At 37.5% G+C, this 19,447-nt stretch overlaps 1 protein-coding gene across 1 annotated transcript in view; it reads left to right on the top strand.

Moving 5' to 3' along the window:
- The window catches only part of MMP16 (matrix metallopeptidase 16), a 168,037-nt gene that overhangs the window by 17,721 nt on the left and 130,869 nt on the right, over positions 1-19,447 (top strand). The window lies entirely within an intron of this gene.

The following is a 19,447-nucleotide window of genomic DNA, read 5'->3' as shown; positions in this document are numbered from 1 at the left end:
AGTGCAGAGTCCTGCAAAACAGGACATTCATGTTACTTTTGCACTGTACTCTTTGCTCATGGGATTATCTCTTGCTAATGTCAGCACTAGTTGTTAAATGCTGTAGACTATGGGATAATTGTAATTCAAGAGAATGTTGATTGCAGGATAATAATGTGGCTGGTAATTTTCTAGAAATGTTTCTTGTTTACTTGGCAAAGCAGCTTTCAGTCATCAAGACTTACTTTTATTCAAAAAATGTTAAAATACAACAAAATATCAAAGGAGGAAATGCAGATATTTGAACTGGAGGAGACTTAGCTAGGGAATCTTTGAATAAGATATCTGACAGTTTTCAAGGTAGTGCCTCAGTTTAAGCCACTATAAGAAAAAAGTGGCAAATGATTATCAAAATGTTTTAACTTACCTGTATGTACCATGTAAATACATATCAGATTGCTAGAAATATTTTTTTATATTTTATCATCATGATTTAAAATGAGGACAGATTTCTGCCTTGAAGTTATTATGTCTCAAAATTAGTCTGAATGATCACCAGCAGAACAGCAGTAATGTTGCTACTTTGACCAGCCTCTTTGAACTACAAGTTTGCACTTCCTTTCCATATGGAGGCGGAGACTGTGAGATATATTTCTCCACTGCCACGCCATTGACATTATCCTTGTTACTCTTCCTTTCTTTGGTCAAGGAGCAAGTGAAGTGTTTCTTTTAAAATACGTGAGATGCCCATACGTCACTATAGGTCTGTGACATTGTGGTATGCCAGACGTATCTGTCCTGCAGTACAGAATGAAACACAAATGTCCTGAAACTACCATTGATTCTGCTTTTTACACCTGCTAGATAAAGATACTTGATGTGGCTCCCAATAGAATCACACAGTGTTGTTCCTGGCCCAAAAATCCCAATATCCAAACAGAGAAAATTAGGATGAGTACATCTGGGCCTACATAACTGTACTCTGTTTGTTTGGAGACTAGGTGTCCTTTACTAACTGGAAAGTCCATTTTACTATGTTTCATTTTGCTAGTCAGCCCAACATCTTGTTAAGCAATTGTTATGGCTTAACCAAAGTAGGCAGCTGAGCTCTACACAGATGCTGGCTCACTTCCACCCCAGTAGAATGGAGGAGAGAATTGGAAGGGTAAAAGTGAGAAACTCGTGGTTTGAGATAAAGACAGTTTATTAGGCAAAGCAAAAGCCATGCACACAAGCAAAGAAGAACAAAGAATTAATTCACCACTTCCCATGGGCAGGCAGGTGTTCAGCCATCTCCAGAACAGCATCCAAACACTATCATTCCAAACATTCCCTCCTTCCTTCTTCTTCCTCCAGTTTATATGCTGAGCATGACATCATATGGTGTGGAATATCCCTTTGGTCAGTTGGGGTCAGTTGTCCCAGCTGTGTCCTCTCCCAGCTTCTTGTGCATCAGCCTGCTTGCTGGTGGGGCAGCATGAAAACCAGAAAAGGCCTCGGTGCTGTATAAGCACTGCTCAGCAAGAATGAAAATTTTCCCGTGTTATCATTACTGTTCACATCACAAATCCAAAAGATAGCATGATACAAGCTACTATGAAGAAAATTAACACTATCCCAGCTGAAACTAGCACAGCAATTAAAACAGTGGATCCAAAACATAACTGTCCATGATTCACAAGTACATATGAAGAAATACTGAGTGTGAAGATGAAGTTACGATGGTAGTTTGGAGGAAGAGCCTTACATTGTTTCATAGTTATCTATCAGCTAAATATGACTGTATTTTATTTTTACTGCATATAAATGTGCCTTTGTTAAAAATGCTTGACAAACAATGACAAACAAACTCACAATGGTAGTAATGCTATGTAAAAGCATTATCTCTGCACTTTCTGTAGTACTTTTCAGGACATTTATTGAAACCTTGTATATATATGGTGGCAAATATTAGTCATCACTCTAGACAAACTTTTTAATCAATCTGCCACAGTCCTGTCATTCTTTTTGAGTCTCCAGACTCTGCTTCTTTCACATTCTAGACATGTTCAGTATCCTATTCAGTAAAGCTCACTATCCTCACTGATTCCTTTGGTGGTAAAGTCATTGAATCATCAAGCCATCACAGTATGGTTCCAAAAGTTTGTGCTCTGAAAGGCTTCCTCATACATACTAGTTTAAGTATGTATCCACAGGATGGTAGATAATTTGATTTGTGGAATTAAAGGTGAGATGCGATACTTCATGCTTGTTGATACAAATATGTTTGTACTGTTCTAGCCTTGTGAAACTTCAACAGATCTTTCGAAAAATTCACTATGACCACTATGTTACACATTATCATAATACTGAGCTTTAAAATCCTTTGTAATTGGCACATAAGCCACTCTGTCTACAAGGGTTTCACAGAATAGGAAGAATTGTGAATCAAATAACTAACAGCAGAGTGCATAAGGGATGCTAATAGCACCAGGAGATACAAAGAGACATGAATAACTGTAAAGAAAAGAGAAAATGACCTCCTGTTGTTTGAAGTATGGCTCCCCATGGCAGAGGACAAGAGCTTGTATATTCTATCTTTTTTTTCCCCACCCTCTAAGTAAATACAGAAGTAAGAGGAAATTGCTTTGGGACAATGTAAAATTTAGTGCAAGTCATGCGAACAACTATTTCTCTACCTTCTTCTGTGTTAAAATGATCTAAAACAGTGTAAATAACATTTATATCCACTGTGGGACTCCTGTACACAGAAGATTGAAAAGGCAGGCTGGTAGCAGAAAACTAAGTCCAAAAGAATCCATTTCCCATGTCCTCTATTTCCAACATGAGCATGATAACAAAAGAAACTGTATGTCAGGAAATGTGATTTTTCTTTATTTCCTTTGCTTTTACAGCGTATACCCTCAGCAGCCACTGGATCCATCTGTATATATTTCTAGCAAGTTTTCGTGGTAATTGTTCTCTTTATACTTTTCTCCGTGCTCACTTAGGCTGTGTTGTAAAGTTCAAGTGCATCCAAGACTCTCATTTATGCTTTTTTTGCACATTTTAGAAATAAAGCAAATTAAGCTATGTATTTTTTCTTTTGTTTTGTTGGGTTTTTTTTAAGTAACAGTTTGTAAACATGAAAGAGACTAATTAACATTAGTAGTTGCAGGGATTTACAGGAATTTAAGTGCAATATTCATGAAACTGTAAATCAGTTTAAGGCCAAAGAATAGCATGTTTTTTGAGCAATATGTTTTCAGGAGAGGATAAAAGGCCTGATTCTGATGTTACATGAAGACTGGATTAGAAGTAACTCTCTTCTAGTCAATTTAAATCAGCATGGGCATCAGAATCATTCAGCACATTTCCTCAGCTATCCAACACTTGCTTGTGTTTGTGTTACTGTATCTGGATTCTTTATAAATTCATAATGAGGTCTTCACATCCATGATACTCAGGCTGTTCTGTGTGCAGCCTTGGAGACAGACCAGACCTGTCAAATCCAATGGAAAATAAATGTAATGGCCAGATGGCTTAGAAGGCTGCAGTTAGATCATCAAGAATGGAAGTTCCACCCAGAGGTCTGCACTCTTTCTGTGGTGGAGTTTAGGCTTCTAGTAACAGATCATGCTATCCCTACATAAAATATAAGGCTTTAACCTTCAATTTTTTTATGATTTCATAATTACTTGTTCTAATTTTCTGTTGAGAATGCTTCAGAGCATCAAAAGTGATTTTTTTTACGTGTGATTTTGTAGTCACTTTCTAGACAAGTGAACTTTTGTCCTCTGTATGATTAAATCATGAAAAGATACCTGCCCAGAAAATATGTGACGGTAAAAGTCAGTGAAGTGTTAGTACCTGGATTTTTGGTCGTTTCCTGCCAAAATATTATTCTGACTTAAAAAAAAAAAAGACTTTTCTAAAACTTAAAAAGGTATGATTTTGAACTCTTTCACTGCCTTCAAAATCGTATAACTAAGACAAAATACATTGATATAATGGGTTTTGTTGGGTGTACTGGGTCAAATTAAGCCTGGTCATTCTGAGGTCAGGGGTTGCCTGACTTGAATCTCCTCATATTTTTTCAAGAAATGCACTGTTTTCCAGTTCCTACCCATCAGCTTTACCTCGGGATAAATTGGTTTCAAATTCTGTATATCTTACACTCATGCAATTGCCAGAGGACATAGCTGCAAAATGTTGTAGGAATTTTGTTTATGAGCTTTTATTAGAATATGGAGAATCTCTGGGAGAATATTGGAAATAAGAAGAGGTCTACTATGTCAGCACTGCTATACTACGATTACAATTTTTAGTAAACCAAAAATCTAGAAGGGGAAATGATAGACAAGGGCTTTGTTAGATGACACTGCACCTAAGCAGAGGGTGAGTTTGGCAATCATAGATCAAAAAAATTAAAAATACTAGTCTTTACTAGACTCAGGGTTCTGCAACTGTAACAGGACTCTGTACTGCAGTCAATGGGGAGTTCTATTAATGACCTTCCAGGGCAAGCAGTTGGAAATCATAGAATCACAGAATCTTAAGAGTTGGAAGGGGCCTTGAAAGTTCATCTTGTCCAACCCCCCTGCCAGAGCAGGACACCCTTTTTCTGGTTTCACTGTTACCACACAGAAGTCATGTGGTTGTCTGACTTATGTGCTTGTGATCTCATACTGTAAATTCTCCTTTTACCACCTATAGAGAGCACACTGTGCCTTGCAAAGGTTGTATATATAGTACGATGTTGTATTAGTGTGATGTCAGCATTCTGCAGAATCACTTTTTCCAATAAACGTGTGAGCTTGAGGATGTGGGAATGTGCTATAGAGAGTGGTTTTAAACAGTTTCTGGAATAAACAGTCTTAGAAGTGAGAAAAAAAATCCAGAAATTTATTCTAGGGATTTGCAGAATGTACTTTTTTAAAGGTTTGTTCTTTATATATCTAATAAAAACATGATCAGGCTCTTGCTTTACAGGTATTTTTGGGTAATAAAATATGATGATGTTTCATAACAGGTTCTTACAAAGCAAGATAGCCAAAGAATAGCAGCAATATGCATCAGGAAAAAAGAAGAAAGAATACTGATTATAAAGTTAATCTGGTCTACTATCAATATTTCAGAACAGATTTTCATTTTTTTCGTTGATAAAGCATACAAAAATGCTGGTTTCATGTTAATGAAAAACATTAATTGTGAAATAAAACAACTCTTTGATAAACATAGCTCAAAAGCATTTTTCCTCTGATGTAATTTTTTGCATTTCAGACTACTGTTTTTTTGGTTTAGATAAAAAATATACCTGTCTTTTTAAAGAATGATGAAAGCATTCTAGAAATCAGTATTGTACAGGATTTCATTTTACCTTTATGATTGTATGTTAGTGACGAAAATGAGTTCTAAAGAGCATATATTGTTAATAATTTGCTATCTGCAATGTATAGTATGATTTGTTTGAAGAGCAACAGTAGCTCTTACTAGTAACAGGGAGGTTAGTATTTCTTTTATGTAAAATAATAGTTGTATCAGTGCAAATAGGAACTGCGTAATGACTCATTTGTCTTTTAAATCTTTCAATGAAGTTACAGCAAATACTTTTATATCCTTATTTTACTTTTTTTTTTTTTCGCTTTTATTATACGTATTGTTCACTGCTGAAATGAGCAGGGCTGCTCAGCTCATGCCGTTTCTCATAGGCTCTCTCACAAAGAGGGAGCGGGGATGAAACTGCATGTAGGTCTCCATGGCGACCTTGGTCTTGGCCTGATGCCTGCAGTCTGGCCTGCTCACAAAACACCATGCCCTGATGAATTATTTAGCTCTGCTGAAGAAAAAAAATATAGCAACAGGCTCATGGTGAGTAACTGAGGAGAACAGTAAGGTGACATCATTCAGCTTATACTGATGTGCTTGAGGATTCTCACTAGCTGAGAGATCAGTTAGTTCTTGTTTTTCTTAAGGCTCTGCGATTTACCTCTGTCCATGTTGGACACCCACTTTTTTAATGGTTTTGAACAGAAAATAAGAGAAGAATAAATCTGTAAGTGGATAGGTGTTTTTTTTTCCTTTAGTGACCTTTTATGTTTAAACAATTTTGTTCCTCTATTTTAAACAATATACTTTCATGGAGAGAAGTGACGACAGGAGTTTAACAATATCATACATTGAATTATTATGCTCAGAAACAATTATGCCCAAAATTGCTGAGTTTCTCTGTATTTAGAGTATTGTATCAGTTTACTAAAAAACATTTTGTAGTTGTGAATAGTTTCTAACAAAGCTGACCTGTATTCTGATTCTGCATCATAATTGAACTTGGAATACATGTATCCAATCCCAAATGAATATGTCCAGTTTTGGGGCTTGAGACATACTTGAACATAGGGAGATTAAGTAGCATAGACAGAAGTTATAGTTATTGCTAGTAGTGTTACCTGGAAGATTTGGAATATTGGTGGAAGAGGTAATGTATAAAGTGTACTCTATTTGGTTTGGCACCTCAAATTTAGGAGACAAATTTTACTAGTCTGATTTTTACTGAGCCTGATTTTTAAAAGTTCAGTCTATAAAGGATTATTTGTGTGCAGATAGTTCAGGGCAGAGTATCAATACATACATATATAAGACTCAAAAGCCCTCTACTTTAGAAGTAGTAGTAATTTCCTTTCTAAAGTAAGGTGATTATTTTATACTGCCACTGGTGAAATCTCTGTTCACATTTTTTTTTTTTTTTTTTTTCCCTGGTCCTCATATTTTTTTGCTTATTTTTGAGCCATGTAATAACTCATGACCCGTCTGTGTACAACAGCACTAAGTAAGGAATACAAGTGAGCTATTTGACAATTTCAGTGGGGAGTGTGCCTGTGTTAGTGATTGAAGTTCAGATATATTTTGGTGCTTGACTCACTATCTCTTGTTGGTTTTGATATGGCAACAAGGCACTGACCTTCTGCATGAAATCTGAACCCGCAGAAGGAATGTTCCCTTCTTGCGTACTGTGTAATTAGTCCATATGAGTATTGAACTAACCCAGCGAAACACTACCAGTGCTACCTCTCAACACCAGTGGCTTGCAAAGGAGTGCCTTGCACTCCGTTCATCTTTGCAGCTTCAGCCTCAAACAGATGGTCTGTCACATTGTGAGTCTAAGGAAGAACTCATAAGGAAGTGGCTGAGGTTACTCTGTCCCCTTGCACTTGGCTTTTTTAACCAGGAGTAATGTTAAACAAAGCCTTAGCTAGCTAAGGTTATTAGATGTAAAAAGCTGCATGTTAGAGTCAATCAGTGTAATAATCTCGTTTTGCCTTGGGATTTGCATTTCTTGAAAGTAAATCATGGAACAGCTTGATAAAGGGAAAATTGTAACTCCTCTACATTTCAGGAAGTCACATATCAAAGTCCCTGAGTATAGCTAACATCTTTGCATCTGCCAGCTGCAAATAAAGATGAATTAGTAAATATAGACCTCAGTAATAGTCTAGAGAATAGAAGAATGTGAAGACCTTATCAAGTCACTGTAAAGATATACAGTATAATTCAAAGGCAGACAGATAATGATCAAAAGAAAGAAAAAAAGAGACATTGTTTTTTTTTTATCCAGCAAACATGCCACAGTAATAGAACACGACAATGAAGCAGCATTGATGGCTTCAGCAGAAAGGAAACACAAACTTCTGACTACAGGAGATTATAAAGTCCACATTTTATGTGAATAATCATCAAGTACTATTATCTATTTTCATTAATACCTAGTTTATCATCTTTATTTTTCTTCATTTATAAGAATATCCATTATTCTCAGGTGAACTGACTTGGAATCTGGGAGTGTTGCTCTATGTAAGTCTATTATGTGGTTACTTATAGCTGAAATCTGGAGTTTACATCCTCCTTTCTTTTAGATTATATTACTTTTGGCAGGTGAGACATCTGGGTATTATTATTATTATATGGATTATATTTGCTCCCAAGCAATGAAACATGTAAGCTTATACTTTGCCTCGTTTTTAAAATTTTACAAAAAACCGTTACTTCAAGATTGAAAGCATTTATAGAAACCAGTGAAAACAAGTGTATGTGTATTGCATAAGATCCGTGGAGTACTATTACAACAGTGCAGATAAAATCCATTATAAGATCTCATTAGACTGATCTCATTAAAATTAGTTAATTTTTAATCTAAAGAAGGTACTAAAAGATTGAAAGGGATTCATTTTGCTTTTGAAATAATAACATGTAAGTAATAAAATATATGTTTTCGATATGTATATTTCTAGATTTTTTTTATAGTATCAGTTTACCAATCCTGGTCATTTGCATTAGTTATCCAATAGCTGTAGTGCTAGTGCCGTGGCCTTTGATACCATTAGTTAACACTGATTTGTCAATGGCCTAGCCATATAACATGGTATTAAATTACAATATTCTCCATGTTTTTTCTTATGTTTTCTTCTATTACTTAGAATAGAATTGTCTGGAGCAATGATGAATGGTATTTTAAAGACAAGTTATAAGGTTTGCACATCTTTAGTTTACAGTTGTCTTTAATGAAGGGTTCCTCTAAGATAATGTAATTTCACCTGTGATGTAGGAAATGCATTTTTAAATGCTTCTTGGGAAAAAAAATGGTTTGAAAATACTATAATAATGGCAAACAAATTTCCCCAAAACAATTAAAAGCCTTTTATACAGTTCAGTATATTATTTCAGATGTTTTCCTGATGTGTTTTCTGAAACAGAGGACTTTTTTTGTAGCTCAGTTGGAATTTTATACAGCTTTTTCTCAGAGAAAAATGCAGTACAAGTGAAAGGTACTACACCTGTCATTTATATCCTAGATAAGAGGAAAGAGTTTTTCCCGAAGTTGTTCTGCAGAATTCATTCCCATGTACCTAAGTTTAAGGAGGAACTGAAAGAAAATATCTTAATTAACATTTAATGCACTGTATGATCTCATAGATCTGCTGGAGGACTGTAATCCATAATTTAAGAAATGCACTTTCTTCATGCAATTAACCCCAACATTTTTTAAGAAATACTTTTCATATTAGTTAGGGCTGCCTTTCAAAAAACGCTACACAATGGAGATGTAGAAAAAAAAGTTTTTATTGTAAAATATGACTCAAAAAATGAAAATGACACTTCAGCCGTTGTTTGTTAGTGCAGTGTACTGAATCTCCTTTAGCAACTGATTACCTTAATCCTGTTCTGGTATTTTCCATCAATTGAACATCTGCATGAATAAAACTGAGATAAAAAAGCATGGGATGATTCTTATGACACATCTAAGCTTCTGTCAGGACCACAGAGGGAGATGAGCTCTCAGGGCTCAAAGATGTTGCCTAGCACTGGTTTAGTCGTTTGCACAGCTATAAAAGATGGTATAAGAAAGAAAGGAAAAGAGCAAGTTCTCTGCACTATTGGACAGTTCCCCCTGTACCCCTGCAGATGCCCACCTTCTTGTTTGTGTTGCTCCAGGAATTACTGCTGGTGTGGGTGTACTTCTAGCATTACATGAAGAGTAACTTGAAATTAGTCTACATCATTCAGTGTACTGTTGTTAAAATGAGAAAGGAACAACTTCAGGCTGACTTGAAAAGCTTACACTGCAAAACTACATTAGTAAAAGTTAAAGACTAGTACAAGTAATAAATACTTGAGTAGTATTACACGGCACTGTCACAGTTTGAGACCACATTGATAGCGTAGAAACTAATGGGGCTGCATAGAGGTGATTTGTACTGTGGATTTGGCTTTCCTAGTTTCAGATAGCTGGTTTAACCTGACCTTGTTATCCATGTGGCACTTCTTATTCCTTCTGGTAAGTGATTGTCTGACAGCAGTCAGGTAAAATTTAGGGGAGCTGGATTCTTGAATTGATGGCCAAATCCATGAAGTTTTAAGACCAACGTGCCAGGTATAGCTGGATTCTGTTCTTGGTGGTGGTTTTGTTTGTTTGTTTTTTGCCAGAAACATCTGAAGCTTTCCTGATTTAAGAACTTAACTTTTTAGTGTCATGAGACCCCAAGTCAGCTGCAGCTGAGAGGCAGATGTGTGCAGACCTGTCCCTTAAGGGACTCTTCAAAGAAAACCAAAAGGCTTTTAAATAAATAAATAAATAAAAATAATAAAATTATCTTTACGTTTTGTTAGCATAAAACAAATATTAGTTAACTTCCTAAGAAAATTCAAAGAACTTAGTAAAGTAAATAGAAATAAGAAGGATTTATAAACAAATGCCTTCCCACAGTTGATACTTGTTTCCAGAAAAACCAGTCACCTCCTGACTCAGCACCTTCCTGTGAGGCCCACAGGAAGTATCATAAGAAAATACCATCAGCTCTGATGTCGGATCTCTGCTCTATGCAATAGTTTTTTCACCTTTTGAAGTGAGTTTCAAGCTCACAGCTCTGTATTGTTATACAAATTCTTTTGTTTGCCCTTTTTTGCTTTGAGGAGGCTGAGTGACTTCCCCAAGGAAGGAGCAATATGACCTTTTCCACAAATTCCATCCCAACAAGTGTTCGAACTGCCATCCAGAGTGAAACCAAGAACTACTCATCATAGTTTGTTCACACTATAAGTTTAATTCCTAGCAGTAAATGAGACAGGTAAAGAAGCAAACTGTGCTCCAGTATGACTGGTTAGAAGTGACATAAGCATAAAGGTGCTCTATACTGCTTTATCTAGTTCTAGCTGTGGAAGCAGGAAGTTAAAAAGGTATAACAATATGAGGAATAAAATGCCAAGAAATATCTAAATTATATCTAAATCAGAAGCTGCAGTTGTGTGGATATGTCATGGTTTAGGCCCATCAGGGAACAAAGACCGCGAGTACCAAAGAGGCTGAGAATTGCTCAAGGGCAGGGAGGGCTTAATTGCCGCTTGAGGTTCAGGACAAAACAGACCAGGCCACTCGGTTTGGGGAAGAAAACAGAGAAACAATTTAATGCAACATCAACTAAAACATACCCCAAAAACCCAAAACATAACAAAAATGAAACAACACAGAGTAATACAACAATGAAGAGTCCAACCAGCCTTTTTAAGAACACTTTCTTGCCATACTTCCCCTCTTCCCAGGCTCAGAGCCCTGATCCCAGGGTTTTTACCTTGCCCCCCCCGAAACGGTTCAGGGGGGCAGGCAGTGGGGGTTTCAGTTAGTCTGTTCCCGATAGCTTCGGCCGTTTGTCCCTGCTCAGGACGGGTGAACTCCACACCAGTCCTCCCTTCAAGTCCGTGGGGTAACTCACACGCATGGCAGCCCTGCACGGGCTGCTCCCACGCGCACTTATCCCAAAGGCTGCAGCTCCTCTCTGCCTCTCGTGTGGGGCTGCTCTGCGACGTGCAGGCTCTCCAACACGGCCTGGGCCATGGCCATCTCCCCACACAGTCCCTCGCCCGTCCGGGCTCACTCACAGGGAGCTGCTGGTAACTCTCGGTCCTGCCATGGATCTCCATGGGTTGCAGGAGCACAGCTTGCATTCTCGCCACGGCTTCCAGAGGAGTCTCTGGTCTATTGCTTCTCCTTCCTTCCTCCTTCTCTGGCTGAAGGGTCCGCGTGGTCGCCTCCATCTTGTATCACTCTTACACCTCCTGCCTCGCATTTCAAATTCCCGTCCCCTAAATAGTGATGGCAGAGGCGCCAGATTGGCCCAGCCGGGCCGGAGGTGGGTGTGAACCCAGGAGCCGGGGGAGGGTCCGCAAACTCTTTACCGGGTCTTCACTGCAACCCGCTCCCCCTGTTACTAAGCCAAAAGTTCTCCTTGCTAAACCAGAACAGGATATAATTACTACATGAAAAGAATGCATGAATCAAAAAAATTATTATGCTATAATCTGTGTATACAATAGCATTAGATATATATGCACAAACTAGTAATTGCAATGAAGAATGTGCAGCAGATAATTGTAGAAAAATACGTGTAATTTTTTTTTTTTTATTTCTGCCTATTCATGCTTTTAAAACTGTTTTAATTCCCTTGTGCATGCAGACAGCTTTCCGATTTCATCTGAAAATGATCCTACTGCATTTCAAAGAAGAGGGAATGGCATTTTGTTGGGGTATCACTTCTAAGTGTTCCTTCAAAACACAGGCAGAAGTGTTCCTCTGAATAATGCATAATGGGAGTGTTGTATAACTCATATTAATACAATGATCAAGAACAGTGATCCTGGTACCTGAGACCATGTCCTTCAGTCATTGGTATGTTCTTGACTGTGCTGATGTATCTGTGGTTGTGTGTATGTGTACACATACAGCTCACGGGGTTGGTGATTGTGTGCAAAGATGATAGAGTTTTTGGAGACTGGGCTTAGGAAGCCAAGGTCCTTATTCATCCCCTTGGGACAGACTATTTAGCATCCAAGAAAATGCTGCAAGTTATTTCTTTTCATTCATTGTGGAATTTAGCTGGTGAGGTGTGTAGGCTGGACATATGAAAGCACTTCTGGTATGATGTGATAAGTGACTTTCAGAATTGAGCACTTTTCCTTCTGAAATAGGTTATATGGATTTTCTAAGGCTTGCTCGGTGTGCAACTCCAAATGAAAGCAAACTTTTAGTTTCCATAGAAATAAGTAGAGCATGTGTTTAAAAAACTTTGAGTCATGTCCCTATTTAATACTGTCAAAAGAGATTTAAAAGCAGTGTAAATCTGTATGATCAAGTTGCAAGCTACTTGCTGCTTTATTGCTATCTAACATTTTTCAGTTTCTGGGAATATTTGTATGTGCTATCTTCTCTGATTTTTGAAAAGAATTATTATGTCAGCAGCTGTATGGTAGATTGAAGCTGAACATTCATTCATTATAATTACTGTTCATGTTCACAGTTCAAAGTAAGGAAAAAGTAAGTTTAATATCTGTTTTTCATTTCCAATGGTTACATGTGACATATAAGCATTGCTGTCTGTCTGAAGCAAAGACAGTGCAAAGCTGCTCAGAAACTGAAATACTGTGTATGAAAAAGTTTTGGAAGAATACCACAGTGGTCACTGACTTGGTGTTATTGGAGAAGATTGGTGTCTGTGTATGGAAAAGTAAAGAGAACATTAAAAAAAAAAAGAGATGTGGAAGTTTCAGCATAACTTAGTTGCTACAGGCTTTCCAAGTCTGTTTGTTATCCTGCTAACGTATTATGTATGCAATTTGTGATAAACTGAAGGCTGTCAGTCAGGAACTGAATCCAGAGAGCTTTTTAAAAAGCAGATGGTAAGTCAGTGAGATCAACATTTCTTCTGAAATAACTAAGGTTATACAGAAATTGATAGTTTTTCATTCCTTTTAGTATATTGAAAGTTTTGCAGGAGCTTCCTCTTACTTTGCTGGGTACTATTGCACAGGTTAAGTGAGAAAGGCAAGCTTACAATAGGTAATGTTTTATGAATTTTCCTTCTCAGACGTTGATAACTCGTGTAATTTTTCATCCACTTTTCCTGAGAGAAGTAATTATACAACCTTGTAGTTGTGATTTCATTGTAGAACATTTTTGTTGTATTTTTCATCATTTCTATTCAAGAGAGATTGTGTATCCCTAAAGTAGATTTTATGGTTCAGGATTCTTGAGGGACAGCTAGCTAATCTTATGATTGATTGTAAAGTAAAAGCGGGCATGGTTGTAAACACAATAATGCTGATGCTCTGACAGTTGGTATTTTTAAAAAAAAATTAAAAAAATTGAATGCACCGAAGGAAAGGATGCATGCTAAGAAAAACCGATGTCTTTCCGTAATTCAGTAGACTTAAGGTTCAAATCTGTTTTCAGATCTAATGAAAACTTACCAAAGTAGTTCCTTATGTCAGGGTAGACATATGTAGAACATGAACTGGTAAATTCCTCTAGCCTACAGTGTAAAGTGCTCCAGACTACCACTTTTAAATCAAAGTGTGAAAGCATAACTTCTGAAGGTGAAATATTTGGAACAACATATAGAGGAATCCTCCAGGTGAATGATTTGATTAACATCTGGCTGTTGTCATTCAGGAAAGTCAAGTACTCTGTCTGTAACTGTTTAGAAAACTATTGGACTGCTGGGGATTTCAAACAGTGAAGAAATTAATGGTAAAAAATAAGTAGGATGATGTAGGAAATCACAGCAACTGAAATAAACTTGCATTCCAAATACGAGTTTAAGACTGAGACAGCTTCATCATTCAGGGTTCACTATCAGACCGTGTTGCAATTTGGGCTTCTGTCTGGAACAGAAGCTGACAGTCATGTTTGCTGATAGCTGTGAAGCGCTTCAGAGAATAGCTTGAAACTTGCCCAGGAACAAACCAAGAGGTTGTGTTTATAGCCATGGCTCCACTAAACAAATGGATTAGTTTTGGTGTTCTGAGTCAGTTCAGATGGGAAAGCTCAGCATCCAAAGTGCTTCAAAGGGCACGAAGCAGTCTAGGTTCAACAAAAGTTATTCCACTTTTGAAATTAAAATCTAAGATAAATCTAATGTCGGATCTCAGGAACTCTCTTAAGATATGTTCCCACAACATGATACAGTGGTTATCTAATTAGCTGTGGCTGAACAGTTCTACAGTGCAACTATACTGCCTTTAGTGTTTGAACTAGCTTGTGCAACTCTACAGGCAGCATTATATCCTGCTGACATATCTTGGAATTCAGCTTACTGCCTATGCAGAGCAAGAGCATTAGAGCTCAGAGCCAGTCTGAACCATTTCCTTTATTGATATGTCTCACTGCTTTCGGCTGACACGCCTACCTGTTTCCACCATGCTGTACCTTGCCATTGTTTCATAGCAGGACAGCTGGACTTTTGATTATTACTGAGTGAAATGGAATGGATTGGTTAATCCCAGCCTCTAACAGTATCAAAGAAAGGGTGGCAGCTCTTCCACTGATTGTTTTGTGTTGCAATGTCTCATTTTTCTCTTAGCCTAGAATTATAATGGAGGTCTATTTGGAGGTTGTATAGTCCATACCTGCACCTGTGGATAGAAAATCCCCCCCCCCCAAGACATGGAGTTTTGAACACAGCTGTTCTAAACAAGCCCTTATGAGAAGAAATGTAACATCTCCTGGAATCAGCATTAATTGCTTTGATACCAAACTTCTTTCCCAGAAAAAATCTACCTTTCCTCGGGCTACCAGTTTAAATAGGAAAAAAGGCTCCTGACTGTTTCCTCTCTCACTGGGCTTTGCAAACAAATTGCACCTGTTGGGGAAGATTTGTAGAAGCTTGATATCCATCCATGGTTGTTGAAAGAATTGAGTAATTAATTTCTTCTGGCACAGTTTGGCTCATTTCTCTCTTCTTGACCTTTGTTATGAATTCTTTCTTTATCTGTCCTACTCCTTAGCCAAGAGTTTCTGTTCTGTGTCCAGTTAGAGACCAGTGTTGTTGGTTCTTACTACATGATCTCATTTACTCCCATGTAACAGTGACGACGTTATGGTAAAAATATTGGTGCATCTCTGCAAAGCTTAGTATTCTGTCTCCTGGCCCCCATTTCAGAATCATTTTATCTTCCCTTGAGAACAAGACTGGAAGGAATCAGGCACACATGAACGTAGGAATTGTAGGGAATAGAGTTTATTTTAAAAGTCCAAGTAGGAAAAAAGACCGAGAAAATTCTGTTCAAAATTAATGGAAATGCCAAAAATTAAGAGTCTGAAATTGACCTCATTTAATGTAATTAATTGTGAGTTTAGACCAGAAAGTTTATATTGAAAATGAGAATGAGAGATCTATGTCACAGTCTGGAATGGGAAAAGAGTGGCCCCTCCTATTTTATGATAACCACATTTGTTGTCTGAGTGTGTTTCACTTTGCATGGCTTGTTAGAAAATTAAACTAAGATATGTTATTAAAATATTTTATTTGATCTCTAATTTTCAACTGAGTTAGCAGTTGTTCTACTGAAAGAAGACATGTAACTTTTTCATTACTGATGATTAGTTATGGAATGATGGTACTTGAGGAAGAGGATTGGAACGTGTGACAGTATTCAAGCAGAAAGTAACTACTGACTGTTGTGGTTTAAGCCAAGCCAGAAACAAAGCATACCTACTCTGGCATGGGGTCCTCCATGAGCTGTGCGCAGATCTCAGCTCCAACGTTACCCTCCATGGGTTGCAGGGTAACAGCTGCCATCTCACCACAGGATGCAGTGGGGTCTCTGCTCTGGTGTGTCTCCTTCCTTCCTTCCTTCCTTCCTTCCTTCTTTCCTTCCTTCCTTCCTCACCGACCTTGTTGTTTGCATGGTCATTTCTCCCTCACCTCATTTCCTCTCATCTCGCTTCCTCTTTCTGCTACAGGTTTTCTCTTCTTCAGTATGTTATCACAGAGGTACCAGTTTGGCTTGGCCTTGGGCTCGGGGTGGAATCAAGCAGCTTCTAACAGGGGCCATCACTGTGCCTCCTTCCCTGCTACCAAAAAAGCCTGCCACACAAACCCAATATGCTCATGCACCATGTGTTTTAGTGATAGACAATCTGCAGTGCATGTGTAACATACAGTGCTTTCAAACATTAAATCATCTTCCTTCTATGTAATCTCTTTTAAGAAAATGTTAAGAGTGTTCAAGCATTTGAATGCAAACTCAGGTAGAATGTTAGCACTTCAATTGAAAGAGTGTTCTTCAAAAGCCCTGCTGAGGGCTGAACACTTACAGACAAATGTTTGGAGCGTATATCATTTTTGTGCAGAGTACTCAGGATGTATAACCTATTTGAGGTTATTGGAGCTTCACAAACAAGGAATCCTTAAACTCCGTAATCTCCTTAGCAATCAAATTTAATAGGCAGGTTTGAGCAAATTCAACTGTATAAAATTAGAGCATCTTTTTTGTAACCAATGCAGTTGTGCTGGATTTACTGTAAAACAGACAATAAGAAATGGTCCTTTAGATGATACTTTTTACACAGAAAATAATTCTGATTTACGGAATCCTGGGAGTAAAAAATATTGTATGCTCTAAGGCTACTTTTATTTGAGGCCAAAAGATGACACACATTTTACAGATATTGAGAAAGTGCTGAAGGAATTTCCCCTACTTAAACAGGATTAGGTTACTGTACCTGGAGATGCATTTTATGTGTTAAGAGATATGAGTCAAGGCCTTTAAGGGTGAAAATATTTAAGGAAAAGCAGTATGAAATTTGACCGTCTGGCTTTCTGAATAATCCATCTCTTACAGTTCTGAAAAATAATTTCTTTTCAAGTATTTGACGGAACTCAGCTTGGTCAAGTGGTCTTCACACATCAGTGAAGAATGTTAAAAGCAGACATAGTATGCTAAAATTGAGGTTGTAATAAAACAAGAGACTAATGTCATTGATTAATCCCTGCTGTGCAGGAACATGACATCACTGCAGAAATCTCTAAAACTAATCTCTAATGTGGTCCTGTCTTGGAGTAGCTCTGTCAGTAGTTGTCAGTAGAGCTATCATTTTGGATGCAGACAGTATAAGAGAGCTCTTGGAAGACAGAGCACTCTGAAGAGATTTTTATTATGTTGTTGGTTTTATGACTTCAGTGAGAGCACTTCCTGCTCAGTGCTTTTAACAGAGGACATGACAAGGTAAGAGCTGGATAGATTTTTTTTTTTTCTTTTAAGGCAGAGTGTGTCTTGGAAAAAGCTAACCTGCTAAACCAGAAGCATTTCACGAGTATGTTTTCTTTCTCCACATATTTTCTTCTGTGATGAAGACTCCCATGAAATGGTGAATAAGCTCCTTTTTTTGTGTCTGTGTTCCTTTGGGTAAATCCAGATTGATGATAGGTTGTATTCTTATCCCTTTTCTGAGGAACGTTATGGAGGTAAATGCACGTCATTCTCCCTTAATTTTATGGCATTCATATTATCTGTTTCTTTCTGTATTTAGATACGTATTCTAATACTAAAAATTAATAAAGACCACATCTAATCGCAAAACATCTATGGTTGCTCATTTGTGTTCTCTTAGTATTTTGCTGAAGATGAACCACTCTGAACACACCTCATAGCATAAGTGATGACCTTTTGAGGTCCCTTCCAGCCCTTGAGATTCTGTGATTCTGTCTGGGCTCTCTTAATATTTCTTGAAGATTCATGACTATGAACACATTCTGGAGTTAGAGCCTGGGTGTTATGGATAGTACTGGTTACATTACTGAATTCTAGCTAACAGAATAATTTCAAAGAATTATAGCTATTTGTTGATAAGTGAGATATAAGCAGTGTAAGGAACCAGGAGCCTTCACTCAAATTCCAAGTTAATATTTTTAGTTTATTTTTAGAAAAAAAAAGAAAAGATAAACTTAGGCTCTAGCTCTTAGCATACTGCCTGGCATGTGAGATGATGACTCCGTATATTCATCCCACCTTGTCAGTGTTCTGTGAGGCTCATTATGGTGAAATCACTTAATAATTTGTTTTATAACTTAGAAAGGCTAAAAGCAGAAGGTGTTGCATCATATAAAGTGTTACTGTGTACTGCAGATGCCATACTAGTACAAGCAACACAGTGTATGGGGACATCCTCCCATATGGTCTGTGGTAAGCTAAATGCTTGGCTGATGCTGGTACCCACTATATTTTGCATTTTTCTGTACATGAATGTAAATGCTGACTTGTAAAACATGAGTAATCATTTGTCCTGGGTAAACTTGAGTGAAAATTTATCTTCTGGATGACTGGATTGGGTGTTGATTTTGGTAAAGCTCTCTTACTAAGATATTTTTAGTTTCTTGTATGTCCACTGAAATGTTAAATGACTATGAAACCCATTGGGAAAAAATAGCATTGTCTTTTTAGAAATGGTATGTTTTCATTACACAGTCTATTTGTGTATTGAGCTTTTATGTATGAACTGCTACTGTACATTTCATTTCTGTCTGTATCTTGAAATCCTCGTACTAGCTCAATGTAAGTGACTGCAGCTGCAGAATTTAATTTAATCCTGTTGGATGACACTTTTCTGACTGTTTCAGTCTTCCAGAATTATCTATGTGTGTTTTATTTTAGATTGTTCAGAATGTGATTACTTGTCAGGGTTTTATAAGTAGGAGGCCAAAAATATACTACTTTGCTATATTCTTGGGTTTGCTATATTTGCCTTTTTTTTTTGTTTGTTTGTTTTCATTTTACTTGAATACCTTCACAGCAAGATATTGCAAGGAGTTGTCTGCTATTCAGTTGCCTGGTTCTAATACTTTACAGGTGTTGAATCATAGAATGGTAGGGATTGGAAGGGACCTTTAGAGATCATCTAGTCCAACCGCCCTGCAGAAGCAGGGTCACCTAGATAAGGTTGCATAGGAACGTGTCCAGGCAGGTCTTGAAGACCTCCAAGGAAGGAGACTCCACAACCCCCCTGGGCAGCCTGTTCCACTGCTCCGTCACCCTCACAGTGAAATAGTTTTTTCTTATATTTAAGTGGAACTTTTGTGTTCCAACTTCATCCCATTACCCCTTGTCCTGTTGCTATCTACTATAGAAAAGAGGGATGTCCCAACCTCCTGACACTCACCCTTTA

Source organism: Colius striatus, chromosome 4, assembly GCF_028858725.1.
Source record: "Colius striatus isolate bColStr4 chromosome 4, bColStr4.1.hap1, whole genome shotgun sequence".
Taxonomy (NCBI): domain Eukaryota; kingdom Metazoa; phylum Chordata; class Aves; order Coliiformes; family Coliidae; genus Colius; species Colius striatus.
This window is presented reverse-complemented; position numbering and strand designations above follow the sequence as displayed.